General features: G+C 40.3%; 1 protein-coding gene across 6 annotated transcripts in view; it reads left to right on the forward strand.

Moving 5' to 3' along the window:
* PHACTR2 (phosphatase and actin regulator 2) overlaps positions 1–19,266 on the forward strand; it is a 294,797-nt gene that overhangs the window by 51,602 nt on the left and 223,929 nt on the right. The window lies entirely within an intron of this gene.

A 19,266-nucleotide genomic window follows, 5' to 3' on the forward strand; every position in this document is an offset into this window, starting at 1 on the left:
AATAAAATAAAATAAAATAAAATAAAATAAAATAAAATAAAATAAAAAAATATTAGTCTAATGCTCAGCATAAATTCTAAATATTACTGGCAGTGAAAGATCTTCTAAAGCCTTTTTATACTTAAGATCATTGATCTTATACAAGTAGATAGAATTACAGGATCCCAGTTTAAAAGGGTTCTGGCATTGATAAATATGGAAAGATTTTCCCTAGCTATAAGGTGGTACTTAGTAACTCCAGTATGTTGTCAATAGAAATATGAGTGTCTACGAGTGCTAAACATTATGATATCAGAGAAACAAACCTCATTGGCCTGGTCATTCAATAATCTTCAAATTTTTGAGAACATTTTATTTTTAGAAAACGGAACCCTTTTTTCCTCAAATTTTACAGAAGCCCAACTGATCAAAGTAGAGCTGCTTTGATGAAAAGATCTGAACATTCTCAAAGTATATGAGTGACTCTCCACAGTAACCTCTGAGACACCACCAGAGTGTCACTAGGGTCTTGCAGAGCAGAGTTTGAAAACCAGATGTCCCAAATATCAGTCCTCAGAGTAAGGGTTTCTCAGAATCTACCCAAAGAAAGCAGGAAGAATGTAATAAAGATAAATGTAAGAGTTCATGAAATAGAAAACAAATATATGAGGATCAACGAAACTAAAATTCGGTTCTATGAAAAGACTGATGAAAATGACACACTTGGGAATATCCATGAGAGAGAAGAAAGCACAAAAAACAGTATTAGAAATAAAAAGGAGCATGCCTGTAGAAGTTGTAGAGATTAAAAGGTAGCAAGAAGATATTATAAACAATTTGATATCTATAAATTTGAAAACAGATGAAATGTACATGTTCCTAAAAAATGTAGCTTACTGAAACTGGCTTATGACAAAATAAAAAATTAAAAAGACCTATAACTATTAGCTAATTTGAATCAATGATCAAAATGCTTCATAAGACTCTGAAGATTTTATGAGTTCAATTCAACCTTCAGGGAACAAATCATTCTCATCGTATGAGTTTGCTAGAGCTGCCATAACAAAATGCCACAGATTGGGTGGCTTAAATAACAGAAATTTATTTTCTCACAGCTCTGGAGGCTGGAAGTCCAAGATCAAGGTGTTAGCAGGTATGGTCTCTTCCTAGGTATCTCTCCTTGGCTTGCAGATGGCTGCTGACATGGTTTGGATTTGTGTCCCACCCGAATCTCATGTCCAGTTGTAATCTCCAGTGTTGGAGGAGGGGTGGATTTCCCCCTTGCTGTTCTCATGATAGTGAGTGACTTCTCACAATATCTGGTTGTTTAAAAGTGTGGGGCACCTCCCCCTTTGCTCTCTTCCTCCTGGTCCAGCTATGTAAGATGTGCCTGCTTCCTCTTTGCCTTTTGACATGATTGCAAGTTTCCTGAGGCCTCCTCAGTCATGCTTCCTGTACAGCCTGTGGAACCATGAGCCAAGGAAACCTTTTTTCTTTATTAAATTACTCAGTCGCAGGTAGTTCTTGCAATGCGAGAACAGACTAATTCAGCTGCCATCTTGTATCCTCAGGTGGTCTTTTCTCTGTGTGTTCACTTCTGGTGTCTCTGTGTCCAAATTTCCTCTTCCTATACAAACACCAGCCAGATTGGAGTGGGGCTCACTCTAACAGCCTCTTTTTAATACCATCATCTCTTTTAAAGGCGCTGTCTCCAAATACAGTCACATTTCAAGGTCCTGGAAGCCAGGGCTTCAACATATAAATTTAGGGGAGGGGACACAATTCAGTCCATTGCACTAATCTTATGCAAACTATTTCATATTACAGAAGATGATGACACACATCCCAGTTCATTCTAGAACCAGGCAAGTATAATAGGGGAAGGGAAAATGGCAGACTAATCTCAATTATCAAAGTAGATGGCAAATTCCTAAACAAAATGTAACCTAACCCAGTGATGTGTCTAAAAATATAATGATCATGCCCAGGTTGAATTTATTACAGAATATTACAGTCACGAAAACTCTGTGTCAGCAATTAAAACTCATGGTAGCAAAGTTTAAAATTTGTTAGTTTACTGGTTCTTAGTGATAAAAGAAAATTTTACTTACTTAAAAATAAACTTGATTTACATAAGATTGGAATTTTAGGTAGTCTTATGTTCATTAAAATCTGTCTTTTTATAAAATGGATTTTTAGTTTGGTATTTTCCCCGTATTTGGTCTTCCGGTCAGTAAAACTTTTCATGTGCTGCAGATGACTTTTAGGAACTCACCACCGTGAAGCTGGAGGACCCACCTTCATAAAAACATCACTGTGTTTCATGCAAGGCCTAATGAGCTTCTCGACTTGTTCAGAGGAGAACGCCAGTCTGTGACTTCAAATGTGCTTTTGCAGAAAATGTCTGTCAGTCTGTGATTGCTTAAGTCTGTTATTTTAAGACACTCATCAAGAGGAACATAGCATTTCACCTCCTCCATGCTGTTTACATGACTTAATGTAAGATCAGTGTTAGAAAGCTAATTACAGCATCCTAGATTGAACAGTAACTAGGCATTTGCGATCACAAGTGGGTGCTATTGAAAAAGAGAAAGGAAGAAAACACCAAACGAACACCATTCAGTGAAATTTTTAGGTTTAAATATCACTCCAGGAGTTCAATGGCTTTCTTTCTATCTCTCTATGTTCAGGAACACGCTGTCTTAGATGTTATATCTGAAGATCTAAGAAAGAGGCCTTATGTCTTAATAGCCGAATTTCTGTGGTAAGGAAGTTCAGGCCTCTAGACTCTTCCATTGAAGGGTCTATTATGATGCCTTCCTGTGGATGGATTAATTTTGCCCTGTTATGTGGCCTCAGTCCATTCCCCATCCCAATGACAATCTTGCCAGCACACGCTGCGTGTCACTAGATGGACTGGCCGAGACCACAAATGAAGCAGAACAAATCCATACCCACTACCATGAAAACTCAACGTGTATATCCTACCAACAGTTGGCCAAGTAGAATTGTATTTGTACAAAAATACAGCATTTCTTATGATAATTTTGTGTAAGTATTTGAGACAATATTTTGAAATATTAACAGGTTTTTTTTCTGTAATTCTTTGTGCCTTGTGATGCTTCCTTTTGCCCCATCAGCCAAGACATTCCACGTTCATTTGCTTGGGAAAACGTGACAGAGCTGAAGGCAGAGAACAATGAAATCAGCTCCTGACTTTTGAATTTCAAAAGTGTAGGCCAGGCATAAGATAAAAGGTTGGGAAGAATTCTTTAGAGATAAGCATGGAGGTGGGCCATTCCAGGGTACATTTAGGACACTCTGGAATGACCCTGCATCAAGCATGTTGAGAAAGAAAGAGAAACTTCCTGTTTTTTTCTAGGTGTTCCAGGTAGGTGGCCAAAGAGAGTGTCATCAAGTTCCCTGTTCCACAGCTTGGCACAGGAGCAGAGAAAGAGCATATGAGACCAGGAGGGCACTCAGGTGGTCCTTTCCCAGCCTGGGGTTATGTGAGAGTAGTAGAATGTTTCCAAGAGCAGCATGAACACAGCCCAGAGAGGCTGCAGACCTGAGGCTGCTGTGAGTTCAGGAAGGAGGCATGACACAACAGTGACCTCCATGAACCTCTTGCCTAGGGCTGTGAAGGCCAAATGGAATTGAGGACATCTCAGAGAATTCCAGTGGCCATAGATGACGATCCCAATGCTGCACTGACATGTGGGCATATGGGGCCTCCCTGCTCTGGGCGCCACCTTGGCCTGCTCCAATTATCCATCTCTCCCAGGGTAGGGAATGTGGAGCCACCTGGAACCCAGGCATACTTCCCTATGCCATGTTTTGGTTACTTTGGGCCCTAGAATTCCGGGCCCAAACAGGGAATTTGTCCACTTCCAGGTTTTCCTGGGCCACTTCCCTAGATCTATTTTTAGGAGATTGAAGGCAGATTGTACGTCTGGCCTCCCTAGACCTGAGGGTTAGCCTGGGCATGGCTGTTTGTGGGGTGTGTTGACAGAAGTGCATTTGTGGATATGAGAGGTGCATGCAGACTCTGACACAATGGGACAGACCTGGGCATGCTCTGAAGAGTGGGGGCTTCAGGCCAGGAGCCAACCCTCTCGGTGCCACCATGTTCCAGATCATTATGAAGGTGTATTGGTTAAGGTTGGAGGATAGAACATATGGTAACTAATAGTTTGTTAGCTTGATTTACAGCTTTTAAATATTTAGGCCTATGGGATGGGGGCTTCCATTTGTGCACTTGCCCCAGTCCCTACAAATGTAATGGGCAGGCTTGGATAACACCAATGGTAAGATGAACCATCCTCTCCATTCAGATCCCCTGCATGTTTACTATTGTTTAGTAAGTTTTCTAGAGCTTTACCCAATTTCAGGAAAAGGTAAGCATAAGAAGAGGTAGGGAACCCCAATTAACTGAGATTTTTCCATCCAAAGCCTTGGGTGGAAATCCTAATTCGAAGATGTCCCAGTCACACTAGGACTCGTACTCCAGGGGGCGCTATTCACATCGACTAATACTCTATAGAGGCCATTCCCTTGATTTGGTCACTCATCCTCTTTCCAGTCATTTGTTTATGCTCTTTCCATTAACCTAGCAATGTCCTTCCCTCTGTCTATCCATCTCATCTATAAAGCCATGCGTATATGAAGCATAAATGAATTTCTTACTTAGACTTGGGTTCCATCCCCAATTCATTCCAAATTCATTGTCTACATTACACATATTAGCTATTGTTAAGAATCCCGACCTTAGGCTGGGCACGGTGGCTCAAGCCTGTAATCCTAGCACTTTGGGAGGCCAAGGCGAGCAGATTACTTGAGCCTAGGAGTTTGAGACCCAGGCGGCAAAATGGCGAAACCCTGTCTCTACAAAAAATTTTAAAAAATAGCCAGGCATGGTGACACATCTCCCAGCCACTTGTGAGGGTGAGGTGGGAGGATCGCATGAGCCTGGGAAGTCGATACTACTGTAAGCTGAGATCATGCCACTGCACCTGCACTCCAGCCTGGGTGACAGAGCAAGACCCCCCCTCAAAAAACAAACAAACAAAGAACCCCCATGAGATTATCTACTTGAGAGGAAAAATTCCATTTCAATCTAAACTCATTGAACAGGTATTTGTTGAACATCTGCTAGGCATCAGGTTGTGTGGTTGTGTATTAGACGCTGGGAATTCAAAGCAAATTATGGCCCTGTCCTCATAGGAAGTCCTGTGGGGCTGCAGAGCAGTGGCCAGACAGTTGCTATGTCCTATGGTAAGTGGGTAAGTGTTAGGGTGATGGAAGGTCAGGATCTCAAGGAGGAAACACAGGGGGTGTCTAACTGGTCTCGGCAAGCCAGAGAAGACTTTCTAGAAAAAAGGTATCTCAGTTGAAACTGGAAGGATGTTTCTTGGAGATTATTGGCATATCTTCATTTCTGCTTCAAATAGTTACAGAAGAGACTCTTAGTTCAGCAGTAACAGCACAGCAAGTTTATTTTGGGGTTAAATGTACATATTCTTTTCATATCTTGAATGGGTATTCATTCATTCAAAAGCCAAATGATAGAAGCTTTGGTTAAGCAATTTAAGTAAAACCTAATTTTATCTGTAGAAGTCCTATAGAAGTTCTTCATAATTTTGTTTATATACAGAGCTAGATCTATAAATGTAGATCACTGAAATGTTTATGATTCCTACATTATCTGATTAAATTATTGATTCATTTAAATATTGAATGCCCATGAGGAGCTTATAGGGAAATAGTGAATGTGTTAGGCCCTGTACTGGACACCTTCCTCTATGTTATCTCACTTCAAAAACACATTCAAGTTCTATGATAATAGCAACCATTTCTCTATGCTCTTGTATTTGACAATATTCTAATGCATACTTTTTCTCTGCTGTCCCTACTGTGGAGATAAGGTTCTAAAGTTGCCCTAGTTTTTTAAAAGAATATTCCACAGCGACAGAGCGAGACTCCGTCTCAAAAAAAAAAAAAAAAGAATATTCCACTTGTCTGTTTTTATCCATGTTACAGATCGAGCATCCCTAATCTGAAAATCTGAAATGTGAAATGCTCCAAAATCTGAAACTTTTTGAGAACCGATATGAAATAGTGCTACCATTGTTTTCTGATGGTTCAATCTATACAAACTTTGTTTCTTGCACAAAACTATTAAAAGATGTTGAACAAAATTACCATCAAGCTACATGTATAAGGTGTATATGAAACATAAATGAATTTTCTGTATAGACTTGGGTCCCATCCCCAAAAGACCTCATTATGTCTGGTCCCAAACATTTTGAATAAGGGACAGTCGACCTGTACTATGAATGAAAACCATTGACATTGCATTTGTATTATCCCCCCACCACACTATGACATCTCAGAGCAGGGTCTTGTTCACTGTTGAGTCCCTACCGCTCTGCCCAATGCCTGGTTTATGCCAGTGCTCAGTGAGTGTCAGTGGAATGAATTTGTTCAAGAAAATGGTGTGTTTGACAGCTGTTCACCTGAAAAACCATTAAAGGCTAATTACTTGAGTTGAGAACCAATGTAAGTTTCCTGGGGGAATATGGAAACAATCCACAATGATTGGTGGAGATTGAGCACCACTCCTTCTTTACTGAATGAAAACTGCGTATTGCTGCTACTGGAGGGGAAGTGAAGTAGGGAATGCCCCTGATTTGATTATGGTCCAGGGAGCAAGCCCAGGCTTCTGCCTCAGTGCTGGCCTTGGCCTATACCTAGCCGGCCGCACATGGGCTTCCTCTAGAGTTTGCCGTCCATGGATCTGGAACCAACAGCCTGAGCTACAGAGACTGGGCTGGAGCTGCTACCAAGTGCTTGGCCCTGTTTTGCTCTCATTAACCAGGTCAGAATTGCTGGCTGCCATTGCTGTCAGGTGGGGTGAGTCAGGTCTGTGGGGATGTTTGACATCATAGGGGCCCTCTTATTCTAATCAGCTTGTTTTAGCAGAGCTCCTTTGTATAAACACATCAGCTGAGGGAAGCTCTGAAATGAAGACTGTTACATAATGATTTTATGAATAACATACAGCTTCCTAAAATCGGTCTTTTTCTGTTACATCTTCAAACCAGGTTTTAGAAGCAAGACAATTTTAGATTCTTATAGTAAGAACAAATTTAGACACCTTCATAAGGTGTGACGCATTTGATGCAAAATATAGATGGACAAGGAACGATGTTGCTTATTAATAAGTTCAATTAGAGGATGGGCACTAAAATATATATGAACTAAGGTAAGTATGTCAAATGACACACTAAAGGCTAATTAGGTAAAGGGAGAAGTGTGCATGACAGGTTTCTGATTTTCTAGCTTTTTATCAGTAAAGGTAACTTTATTTCCAGCGTTCGACCAAAATGCAGGGATTTGGGCCACATTTACTTGGCTCCGGGGGAGTTTTTCAATTCTGTTGAAGCACAGCAGGCAAGGCCTGGGTCGTGAGAATTCTGTGGTGCTGACTGCATTTGGAGCTTAATTATTTAAATGTTTCCAGACTCAAATGACTGATGAGCTAACATATTTTTAATTCAGACTTTCACAGAGCAAGCTATAAGGTGTGTCTTGATAAACCGATGCTCACTTGAAGTTCCATGCCATGTATTTTATTTCAATAGCCACATTTTAAATGACAAATTTAAAATTGTATCCAAATTTCAAGGGAACAGAGTCCTGCATTAGTTCCAGTACCCAGTGAAAGCTTTCGTGAAGAGGACTAGAGGTGGTTTTGTTGTTGTTTTTAAAGAGAGAGAAAAATGCTGTTAGAATAAAAATAAAGAATGTTACCAGAATGTTCTACTTAATTTAGCTTTCCAAAGATAAACACACTGGTGAATCATTACATGCTGATGGTGCTATTTTAACATTAATCCTTTAACCTTTTCCTTCTCCCTTCCTGTCTACTGAGTTGGGTGGGTTATAGGTAGAGTCACTTAGGGAAAAGTTTGCTCCTTTTTAGTTTTTCTGTGGTTCAAACTATTTCTCATATAAGCACTATCTACTGGAGGCTCTTAAAATAGTACTTTAAAGAATAAAAGAATACTTAAGAATGATTCAGTTGGTGGAGATTCTATAAATTTAGATAATTTACTAATCATTATGCTTATTAAGTAATTTAACTATCTCAAATGAATTACAGATATTTTATAGCACTATCCACATGTTAATTGAATCTTGATCCTCAGGCCTGCAAAACTGGCCATGGAAAATACTTTTGTTGTCCCCAGCAAGCCAGATCTGTGAGTCCCTTTATTCCTCTAGGTCTTCATTTGGTGTCTTTTTAGCGTATGTTCTGTTTTCCAAGTTGGGAGCGGCTAACTAAGCAGGTCATCCTTTCTTAGAAGGTTTATTTCTTGGTGGTAGTCTTGTTACTGAGACTCACATTTGCCTGAACTGCGTTAGGAGAGACACTCTTACTTATATTTGTATTCCCAGATTGTTAGCAGAGTATCAGTAATAAAAGCTTAACATCCAGTGTTTTTGAGTGGATAATATAGTAGGTTTTCAGCAAGTGAATGTTTTTGAAAACACCAAAACTCTGTGTAAGAATCACAGCATCAGGCCAGGCACTGTGGCTCACACCTGTAATCCCAGCACTATGGGATGCCAAGGTGGGAGGATCACGTGAGCCTAGTAGTTTGAGATCAGCCTGGGCAACATAGTGAGACCCCATTTTACTAAAAATAAGAAAGTTAGCTGGCTGTGGTGGTATGTGACAGTAGTCCCATCTACTTGGGAGGCTAAGGCAGGAGGATCACTTAAGCCCAGGAGTTTGAGGTTGCAGTGAACTGTGATCATGCCACAGCATTCCAGCTTGAGTAACAGAGTGAGACCTCATCTCAAAAAAAAAATAAAAATAAAAATAAAAAGAATCATGGCATCCAACTCTGAGGCTGTTGCTAGGGCTCTGCAGCCCTTGCTGAAAGTCCTGTGAACTTACTTGCTGGCCAGCAGCCCCATCTGCCTTCTGCCTGTGTCTTGCAACAGCTCTATTGCTGCCAGCACAGCCCTCCTGCCTCCTTCCCTCCTACGTTTCTGCTCCCAGTATGCATATCAAGGTCACATTCTTCTGCTCTATACTCTGGATCTTTCTACACTTGGCGTGTATTTTCCCCTCTGCGTTCTCACGCTCCACACTGTGGAAGAACACATTCTCTCGGGAAAACCCATTGTAGGGAGGGACAGGAATGACTTCCAGGAAGATAGTTGCTCAACCTAGCCTCCAAGAAATGAAAGACACACCATTCATGAGCTGCTTGCTGTCCCTTCCTTGAAGGAATATTGAGGTGGTCTAGGGTATCTCAGTGGTTTTGCTTTTTTGCCTTGAGCAGTTGTATGGAAACATAATACTGGCTTCCAGGTAAGTAGTAAAGACCTCATGCATTTTCATTAAATGGTTAAATGTGATTTCTTTTATTCAAGGTGAATATCATCCTCTACCCACAGACCATCCTAAAAATAAAGTGAAATCCCCACTCTCTACAACCCACATGCCAAATGTGAGCAAACATGTTTGGAATAAACTGTATTACATATGTCATCTTTGCAGAGTTCAGTTGTAATTTGTCCTGGACTCTTGGATTCCTCTTCTGCTATCTGTTTTTCCTGATGGGAGCCAGTGATAAAAGGATTAAGGAGATTTGATTCCCCCTTCAAACAATACATGATTCCATTTGTGTTCTAGCATAGAAGTTTTTAAAGTCTTTATTCAGCATTGACCTAAACAGTTTTTCATTTAAGCCACTGAACATGCTGGACCCAGGCTTTGGAATGCCATACAGAGCTAGATTATTGGAAATCCCCCAGGTCCATTATATTGACATTCTTTTTTATAATTTCTCTACCATTTTATCCTGAGAAATTCTCTTTCATTAACTGCTCAAAGCCCATCACTGGTGCCCTTCCTGATGCTCCTCCTACCACCTGCCATATTTTCTACCTGTTACTCAGCACGCAAGACTTCAGATGCACCTGTGGAAGTAGTGGTGGGGGCTTTGGCTGTTTCTGAGCCTGTTCCTGGGGAGAGGGAACTTTAATTAAGATGACTTGATGACATGTAGTTTGTTAAGACAGTGATGATATAGTAGGTCGAAGAATGCCCCCCGCCCCCCCAAAAAAAGAACCACATCTTAACCCCTTAAACCTGTGAATATGTTACTTTACATGGCAAAAGGGACTTTGCAGATGTGAAGACGTTAAGGATGTTGACTTTATGATCCTGGGAGAAATGATCCTACATTATTTGGTTGGGCTCAGTGTAATCACAGGATTCCTTATAAGAGGGACAAGAAGGTCAAAAGAGGAGAAGGCAATGTGACGATGAAGACAAATTTTGGAGCAATGAGGCTGTAACCAAAGAATGCAACTGAGCCTAGGAGGTGGAAGAGACCAAGCCAGAGCCTCCAGAGGAATGCAGCCCTTCAGAACACCTTGATTTGAGCCCTAGAAGACTAATTTTGGATTTCTGACCCAGAACCATCAGAGTAAATTTGGGCTGTTTTAAGCCATTAAATTGGTGGTAATTTGTTACAGTAGCAACAGGAAACTAATACTGATGAAAAGATAATAGGAAAGGAAAGTAAAAGCAGAAGTGTGAGCCAGGGAGGGATCGCAGTCATCTGATGGCAAAGCACTTCTCTAAAAACAACCACATGGCTTCCCCTTCCTGGCCCACGTCCCTGTGGTTATGTTAGAAACTGGTTAACCTTGACTGTTATCCAGTGCCTTTCCTGGCTTTGTCCTTCATATCAGATGCAGATGTTTTATCTCCTTTTTTTATGGCTCCTAGGAATCTTCTATAACCCCCTTGGAGGAATCACTAGACCTCATGTCTCAAAGACTAGCTAAGTGTTTGCTGTGGTCCTAACAAGTCCATCTAGAGCCATTTAAATGGCTGGCATTGATGCTTTCTGTTACCTGTTCCAGGTTTAGTGGCGTGAATAGTAAACATAGTAGATTAGTCGTTTGTAATTAAACTTAGCATCTCACCCCTGACTTTTAGAACAATGATGGTAGTGGGAGGAGTCAGAGAGCTCAGTCCCCAGTTAAATCAGTCAGGCATTTATTGATGACCCACTGGGTACTCAGCGCTTTGCTCTAGGTGTCCTAAGCTGATCTTAGGATTGATGCAAAATATAGATGGACAAGGAATGATGTTGCTTATTAATAAGTTCAGTTAGAGAATGGGCTCTAAAAGATTGGGGTCACCTCCAATTCTTTTTTCAATGAAGGCCTGGATAAGGAGATAAAAGCAGAATGGTGAAAAAGAATCATTCTTTCAATTAATCTAAAGCCTATGTGTTAATACCCTTTAAAAAAATAAAACTACTAGATGGCAAGTATACTTTCATAGGAGAAAACTAAACTTTCATTAGGCTATTTAAGGAGATCAGGCAGAAATTGATTCATGAGAGAAAAAAGTAACACATGCTTTTTAGGCATTTTTAGGAATTTTGGCTCTGCCTGGACCACACCGTTTATTGATTCATCCATCACTTATCTGGTCATGTATTCATTCTAGAAACAATTGTTGAGCACTCAGTAGTGTTCTGGGAGCTATGAGGAAGACCTTGACAAGATTTCTACGTCTTTCATGGACGCCATCAATAGACGTTTGATAAGAAGTAACCCAACTTAACAAATGTCTTATTACTAAAGAAATGCTTATTAATTTAAATTTAAGTCAAGCAGAGCCTAGAATACTTGTTTGATGAATCCCAAACAGCCTATGGAGGAAATTTTTTGAGTTGCAAAGGGTGCTTCCCTTGCTAGCCTATAAGAACAGCTCATTAAGATCCAGCCTATACCTTTCCCCCTTTCTATGCTGTATTAAGATATACCACCCTTTCTTTATAGAATCATGAGTCTGCAAGGGATTTGAGAGGTCAGCAGTCCATTTTGCTGACTTGGGCACAAATACTTTCAGGAGCCAGGCAGGCCATGTAAGTGTGTGTAGCTCAATGTGAGACAATTGGGAGTGGTGGAAGCTTTGGCAAACTCAGAGCAGATGCCTTGTCTAAAGCTTTCAGGGTTTGGCCTGGCCAAATGATCATGTCAGTGAGGTGGATTTGATTAGACTACCAGTTGGCAGCTCATGATTCTAATCTGAGAAAACAGTAGTCTGACCCTTTCTTAAAGTCTACTAGAGAGAATCACCTTTTTGAGTATGGATAGCAGGCTGTCCCCAGTCCGGCCGGCATGAGCCTGCCAGCCACATCACTGGAGGGGAACTTGCTGTGTTGTTAGGATGGATACTCATCATACTTCCAACTAACTGGTGGCTTGTGGAGAGAACTTGTGCAAGCTGTATATTCCTGGAGCAGCTTCTCTGAACCCGTTTTTTCCTTTGTTTGCTGGTTTTGTAACAATAGATTCATCCATAAGCAGCTGTAACTGCCCTTTAAGCAACAGGCTACGCTTTTGGCTGATCGATATGGTCAGAAGCCCTTTTTTGCCAATAGTCAGCACCATGTCAAACAGATGCCTTCCTCTGCATTCCAGTGACCTGGTGGCATTGCTGCCAACTCAATAATTTTTTGAGCATTGGCCATAATAAAGTATATGTAAAGTTCTTAAAAACTATTTTTAAAAATCCTTGAAGTAATAAATAGATTGAGCTAAATAATGGTAAGCATATATCCTTCTGCTTTGATTTACAGATTTATAATTTAGTCTTCCTTCAGGAATAATTTTTAAATGCAGCCATCTCCTGGAATTTAGAAAGAAGCCTGTATCTCAATGCCTTTTACAGGCAGAAATTCTACCATGTTTATTTTCATACCAAGACTATTGAGTGCTATTGAAGGCGAAGTGATTGTTTTGTTTAGTTTTGTTTTGTTTTGCCAAGGCAAAAGAATAGCTTTAAACATTTCATTAGTCAAATTGAGACAGAAGCCTGAAGCTTTAAAAGAAATTATGCTTTTGCATTGAAAGCAGAAGTTCAATAAAATAAGATTCTATAAAAAGAAGTTGGGCCTATACATTGAGCCTGGCCATTCCTGGTAAATATTGTAGAATGAAGAGATGACACATAAACATGCTACAACACGAAAGACCTGAATTTGAATCCAGATCTATCGTTTGTGCATCTTGAGGCACATTTCTTAACCTCTCCAAGCCTTAGTTTCTTCATCTATAAAATGGGAATAATAATAGTACCAAACTCATTCTTGCTGTTATGTTTAAATGAAATAAATGCATAAAGAAAGTATTAGGCACCGTGCCTGGTAAATAGTCAATGTTCAAAAAATGAAAGCTGTGGTCTCTGGCCTGAGACTCAGATACAGGTGTCAGTTCTGGGTTCCAATTCTGGAGGAAAAGGAAGAAAGCCCAGAGTCTTCTTTGAGAAAATCAGAATCTTCTGGAAAAAAACAGGCCTTCTTGGGATGGCCTTTAGATCTGTACAGGTTGCTGGTCAAAGTGTCTAATGAATTGATTTTCACTGCAATGGCCAGAGCTTCCCCAACATGTTTTTGCAGGGCCAGGCCAATGTTGAGCCTCCTTCTCAGAGGGCTGCTTGCAGGTTTTTGCAGGAGTACAATGCTGGGCTAAGGCACACTAGACTGACACCTAGGAAATCTCATTTATATGTCAGAATTTGCTTCCTAGGCACTCTTGGGTCAACTGGTTTTATTAGAAAAGCTAAACATATTTCACATATTGGGGAACCCTCTCTCTCTGACTTTGGCAGAGTTCCTTTTATGCCTTTCACGGAGATAGGCTTTTTAGTTTTCCAGCCACCAGGGCGTTCACTTTGAGATACATTGCTGAGTAAGTGCCATCTGTGTGGACTCCTGGGTCCCAGATGGTCCTTTGTTTTCTCTCATTCTTCTGCATTGTTACTCTAAGAGAAATACATTCCCAGGCTTTTTATGTATTAGCAGTCTTAAAATATTTTGGAATTCAACTCATGCCTTCCTTTTCAGTGGAAGGTCTTTTTTGTTTGTTTGCTTGTTTGTTTTAAATTTTTTTAATTTTTAATTATTATTGATACATAATAGTTATACATATGGGTTACATCTGATATTTTGATGCAATCATACAACTTGTAATGACCAAATCAAGGTAATGGACATATTCATTGCCTCAAGCATTTATCATTTTTTATGTTAGGAACATTCCAATTCCACTCTTTTAGTTATTTTGAAATATAAAATACGATTGTTAACTATAGTCACCTCATTGTGCTACCTAACGCTAGTTCCTTTAGTTTTGTTTTCACTCTCTCTGTCCCCCTCCCTAATAGTTTTATGGTTTTGAAGTCATCTCCACCTTGTCCCTCTAACCTTCCCATCTAGTCAGGTTTTCTAATGACATCTTGAGGAAGTTTCTGCTCAATTTTGAGGGCATATTGCCGATCCAGTATTTAGGGACCCACGTGAAGCTTAGTTAATTATTGATTATGAAGACTTATCCTCTCCCAGACCCTCAAGGCTTTATAAAGCCATGGCTCCTGGAACTAAGGCATCAGCCATTTGTTTTTCCAACCTCATTTCTTGAGCCAGGACTCTCCATTCAAGCAGAGCCTGGCTCTGACTGCTCCTTTCTCGTGTGGAGCTCTTTTAGAGCCATCACTACATAGGAGCTGCGCATCTGGCCTTCATCTCTGCTTTTGTCCCTTGGGTACAGCAGGACACTGCAGAAACCTCACCCACAGCCTTCAGCTTTTGGCTCCCTTCTAATTCATAGAAATGGTCAACTAGCTTCTTGTGCCTAGCTGTGATTTACCTATTTAATATTTTATCTATCATTGCTATGTGTTTGGAGCAGTGGGGTGTTGTCCAAGTGTGGATTCACCAAACCACCTTGGCCAAAAGTCCAAACTTGTCAGAAGACTGTGTCTGATGGATGTTGCCTTATGTAAGGTTCAGACACCAGGCAATCTGGCTGTGCAGAAAAATTTCACAGCCTCTGCATTAAGATGTTAAAGAGGGTAAGTGTGGGCCAGGCGCAGTGGCTCATGCCCGTAATCCCAGCACTTTGGAAGGCCAAGGTGGGCATATCACCCGTGGTCAGGAGTTTGAGACCAGCCTGGCCAACATGGCAAAACCCCGTCTCTACTAAAAATACAAAAACTAGCCAGGCATGGTGGCGTGTGCCTGTAATCCCAGCTACTCGGGAGGCTGAGACAGAAGAACTGCTAGAATCCATGAGACGGAGGCTGCAGTGAGCCAAGATTGCACCATGGCACTCTAGCCTGGGTGACAAGAGCAAGACTCTGTCTCAAAAAAAAAAAAAAAATTACGTGGAAGTAACTAAACTAATTGAAATGTCTTTATCTCCAACAATTTGCTGTTAAAAAATTATTCGATGACACTTGTTAAAGCACAGTAAGGCAGGTTTTATTTGGGACCACTGCAATAGGTACAGGGACAACTGCCATGGGATTTTTTAGCTGGGGAGAGGGATTGGGCTCAACTTTGAATACAACAGGGAAAAAAAATTATAGCCAAGGAGCAGTGTATGTTGCTCTGCCTCAAAAAAAAAAAAAAAAAAAAAGAGGTATCAGGCACACTCCAAGGACCATGAATAAGGGAAGAGAAGCAAATGTTATCAAGAAATTCAGGAGACCCCCCCACACACTTTAAATCAGAAGAGAAACCTCAAAAGGAGAATAGTTAGGCACAATAGAAAACATAGTCATGTCAAGTAAGCATTGGCCTAAAATCCACATAGTAGAACATTGGATAAATGTATAATGTTTCTTGCCCAGATCTTCCTGGAAATACTATCTGTTGCAAAACTTTCTCCTATCAACTGTTTTTGGTTAATAGTTCAGGGATTTGGTTTAGTACCTTGGAGAGTTATATATCCAAGCATTTTGCTTGTCAAAACTATTTGATAGCTGTATTTGTAAAAGCAGTGGCTCAAATGTTTTTAGAAGAGATTTTCAGCTGGTTGGGGTGGCTCATGCCTGTAATCCCAGCACTTTGGGAGACCTAGGTGGGTGGATCACTTGAGGTCAGGAGTTCAAGACAATCTGGCCAACATGGCGAAACACTGTCTCTACTAAAAATACAAAAAATTAGCTGGGCATGGCGACAGGTGCCTGTAACCCCAGCTACCTGGGAACTGAGGCTCGAGAATCACTTGAACCCGGGAGGCGGAGGTTGCAGTGAGCCGAGATCATGCCACTGCACTCCAGCCTGGTGACAGAGCAAGACTCTGATTCAAAAAAAAAAAAAGAAAGAAAAGAAGAGACTTTCAGTAGAATCTGTTCCAAAATGAACAGGGAGCAAGCTTTCTCATTGGTAGTCAATATTCTGGCACTTCTTTATTTCTTTGGATGAATCAGAAACTCAAAAGGTTGAGATAGTCAGATAGGCCCATTTGAGTATCCAAGAGGTCTACTGGACCAAGCAATCTAATTATGTCGGCAGTTCACTCTTTTACTCCTCCATCCTGAGAAACAGAGCCTGATTTTATAAGAAAGGATCCGAATCCGTCATCTAAAAGTAAAACTATATTCTTTTTAGCCTGTGATTTTGGAGTCCCTCTGCCCCTTGGAGTGGTGTTTCTGCTCTTTTTCTCCATAGAATCCAGCTGAATTGGCCTTTATCCCCCCGGGCTCGAATTTCAGTTAGGAAAGGCAGAGTATTATTGCCACCTATTGTCATCAGTTCTTCTCTGTGCTTCCAATAAGTGAGAGCTTCTGCTAAGAAAGTTAAGAAGTAATGTGACCCAGTGCACTGGCTCATGCCTGTAATCCCAGCACTTTGGGAGCCAGAGGCAGGTGGATCACCTGTGGTCAGGAGTTCAAGACCAGCCTGATCAACATGGTGAAACCCATCTCTACTGAAAATACAAAAAGTAGCCAGGTGTGGTGGTGAGCACCTGTAATCCCAGCTACTCACGAGGCTGAGGCATAAGAATTGTTTGAACCCAGGAGGTGGAGGTTGCAGTGAGCCAAGATTGTGCCACTGCACTCCAGCCTAGGCAACAGAACGAGACTCTGTCTCAAAAAAAAAAGAGAAAAAAAAGAAAAGTAAGCAGAACTTTTATAGGAAGCCAAGACATCATCTTCTTTGTTAAAACTGAGACAGTTGCTAATAGGGTTTTTTTTTTTTTTTTTTTTTTTTGGTAGAAAGATGTGCTTGGTGATGCGTTTGAAGACTCAGGGCCCCACAGCAGCCTCGCTGTTGCCACCTCAGCCAGGCAGGCCCGGCGTCCCAAACATCATACAACCAACCCCAGGCAAACACTCTCTTAAAAAACCCAGACAGTGAGGGGTTGTGTCCTTCTTTCGAAGGTGGGATCACACTGAGGGTACTTGGATGCAGGTGCTCCAAATTACCCCAGCCTCAAACAAGTTTGTTGAACTCTAGGCAAGCTGAGTATGTACTCATGGGAAGGTTAATAAAAATGGGAGTGAACCCCATATTTAGAAACATAACGGAGAACATTAGGCTTATCGAAGCCTCTACCATGCCCACGGCATCTCTGGGGCCGTTGGAAAGGGCCTGGTGAACATTTTATAACCAGGCATTCCCCAGCTACAGCATATTAATTGTGGGTGTGAATTAAATCAAGGGAGGGAGTGGATTATCCCTGGAGCTTGAGGAAAATGGTCCACTTACTGTGCTTTTTCACGGTTGCATTGCCCTTCCTCTGATGCTGGGGAGGGACAGAGGAGGGGCAGTGGTGGAGCCATTTACCAATACAGAGAAATGGGAAGCAGTTATGTCCTTGGCAATGAATGCAGTTTTTGAACAGGGCTTAATTTATAATGGACACTCAACCTTAATTTTCTGATTTCTAGACATTTTTCTATGTTGCCCATTTCTTATTTATCTCTTAGTGGAGATGTCTGAGTATTTACAGGCAAGGGAGGGAGATGGTAAGTTCCTAAATACCTAAGGGAATCCTGTGACAAAATAGTATTAAGAATTATTTTCTGCCATTTTATTTTATTGTAAATTGACAAATTCTAACTGTATATATTTATGGGGTATGATGTGATATTATGACATATGTGTACAATGTGGGATGATTGAATCCAGCTAATTAACACATCCATCACCACAAACACTTGTCATCTACCATTTTAAATTGCAAAAATGGACTGAAGGACCACAGTCCTTCAACTGAAACCCGTGGAGTCAGTTGTGTTTCAGAATTCAGAATTTTATTTTAGAAAGGTAATAGAAAACATATGCTACTTATTGTGAATCACTCCTAGCAGGATCTGGGAAGATTCTTAGAACCTATAATATTAAACATTTCTGTAGCAAACATGATTATTTGCTCTGAGTGGAATAAGTAAAGATTTTTAATAGCATCACATCACTTCAAGTTATGACACTAAATGCATTTTGGAGTGAAACTTACCAAAAACAGCAATATTTTTAAAACTTTCTGGATTTTAGACTTGTGAGTAAAGATCAGATTTTATATAAATCGCATTGTGAGTTAGGGAGTGCTTAATGGGCTGGCCTTGGAAGCCAGTCAGTATTTATGAAAAAAAAAGAGTGTTTCGAACGACCAATAAAATGAACTTTTGGAACATAATCCATTTGTCATTTAAGGACTAACAGTATTAATAAAAATAACTGAGAGTCACATTTTGAACTGTGGACAAAGCTAATATAAATATATTCGTATTAGGCAGTAGGCACTGCCAATAGATGAGACTTCTTAGCTGCTCCTTACCCACATCTCAGCCTTGATGATGTATCTTCTCTCTCTGTTACCTTTATTTCCCTGTTATCTCCTCTTCTTTTTTCTTAAAAATAGTTAGTTTGTCCTAGATTTTGAGCTTATAACACTCACTCTGGATAGTTAGCAGGTCTTAATCAGGGCAAGTAGATGAGGTATAGAAACCACAGTGATTTCAGTCTTACGGGATCCAAGCAAATTTTAAAAAAACGTATAAAGATGATTTTTTAAAAATTCATAGAGATATACCTTTAAAATTGTGTGACAGAATTGAAATGACAGGGTTAAAAATCTCAGGTTAAAAATCACTGAGAAATTCAGCTTTTATTTGAGGAAAAAATTTCTGAACTATCACTGATGTAAACAAAGTGTTTTGTTTAAACAATAAAAGAACCTCATATCTATAGGAAATCCTGAAGTTACATTGAAAACAAAAATACTTAAATCTAGAAGCTGTTACAGTGGGAAACTAGACTATAAATAATTTGCAACTGGTGTGTCACTAGGAATTCCAATGGCATAAAGAAATGCTTAATAAACAAATTGCCTTTCAAATTTAGCAACTCTGGGGATATAACACTATGAACTGTTTTTTAAAACTCTGTCTGT

Source organism: Hylobates moloch, unplaced genomic scaffold (assembly GCF_009828535.3).
Source record: "Hylobates moloch isolate HMO894 unplaced genomic scaffold, HMol_V3 SCAFFOLD_2, whole genome shotgun sequence".
Lineage (NCBI taxonomy): Eukaryota > Metazoa > Chordata > Mammalia > Primates > Hylobatidae > Hylobates > Hylobates moloch.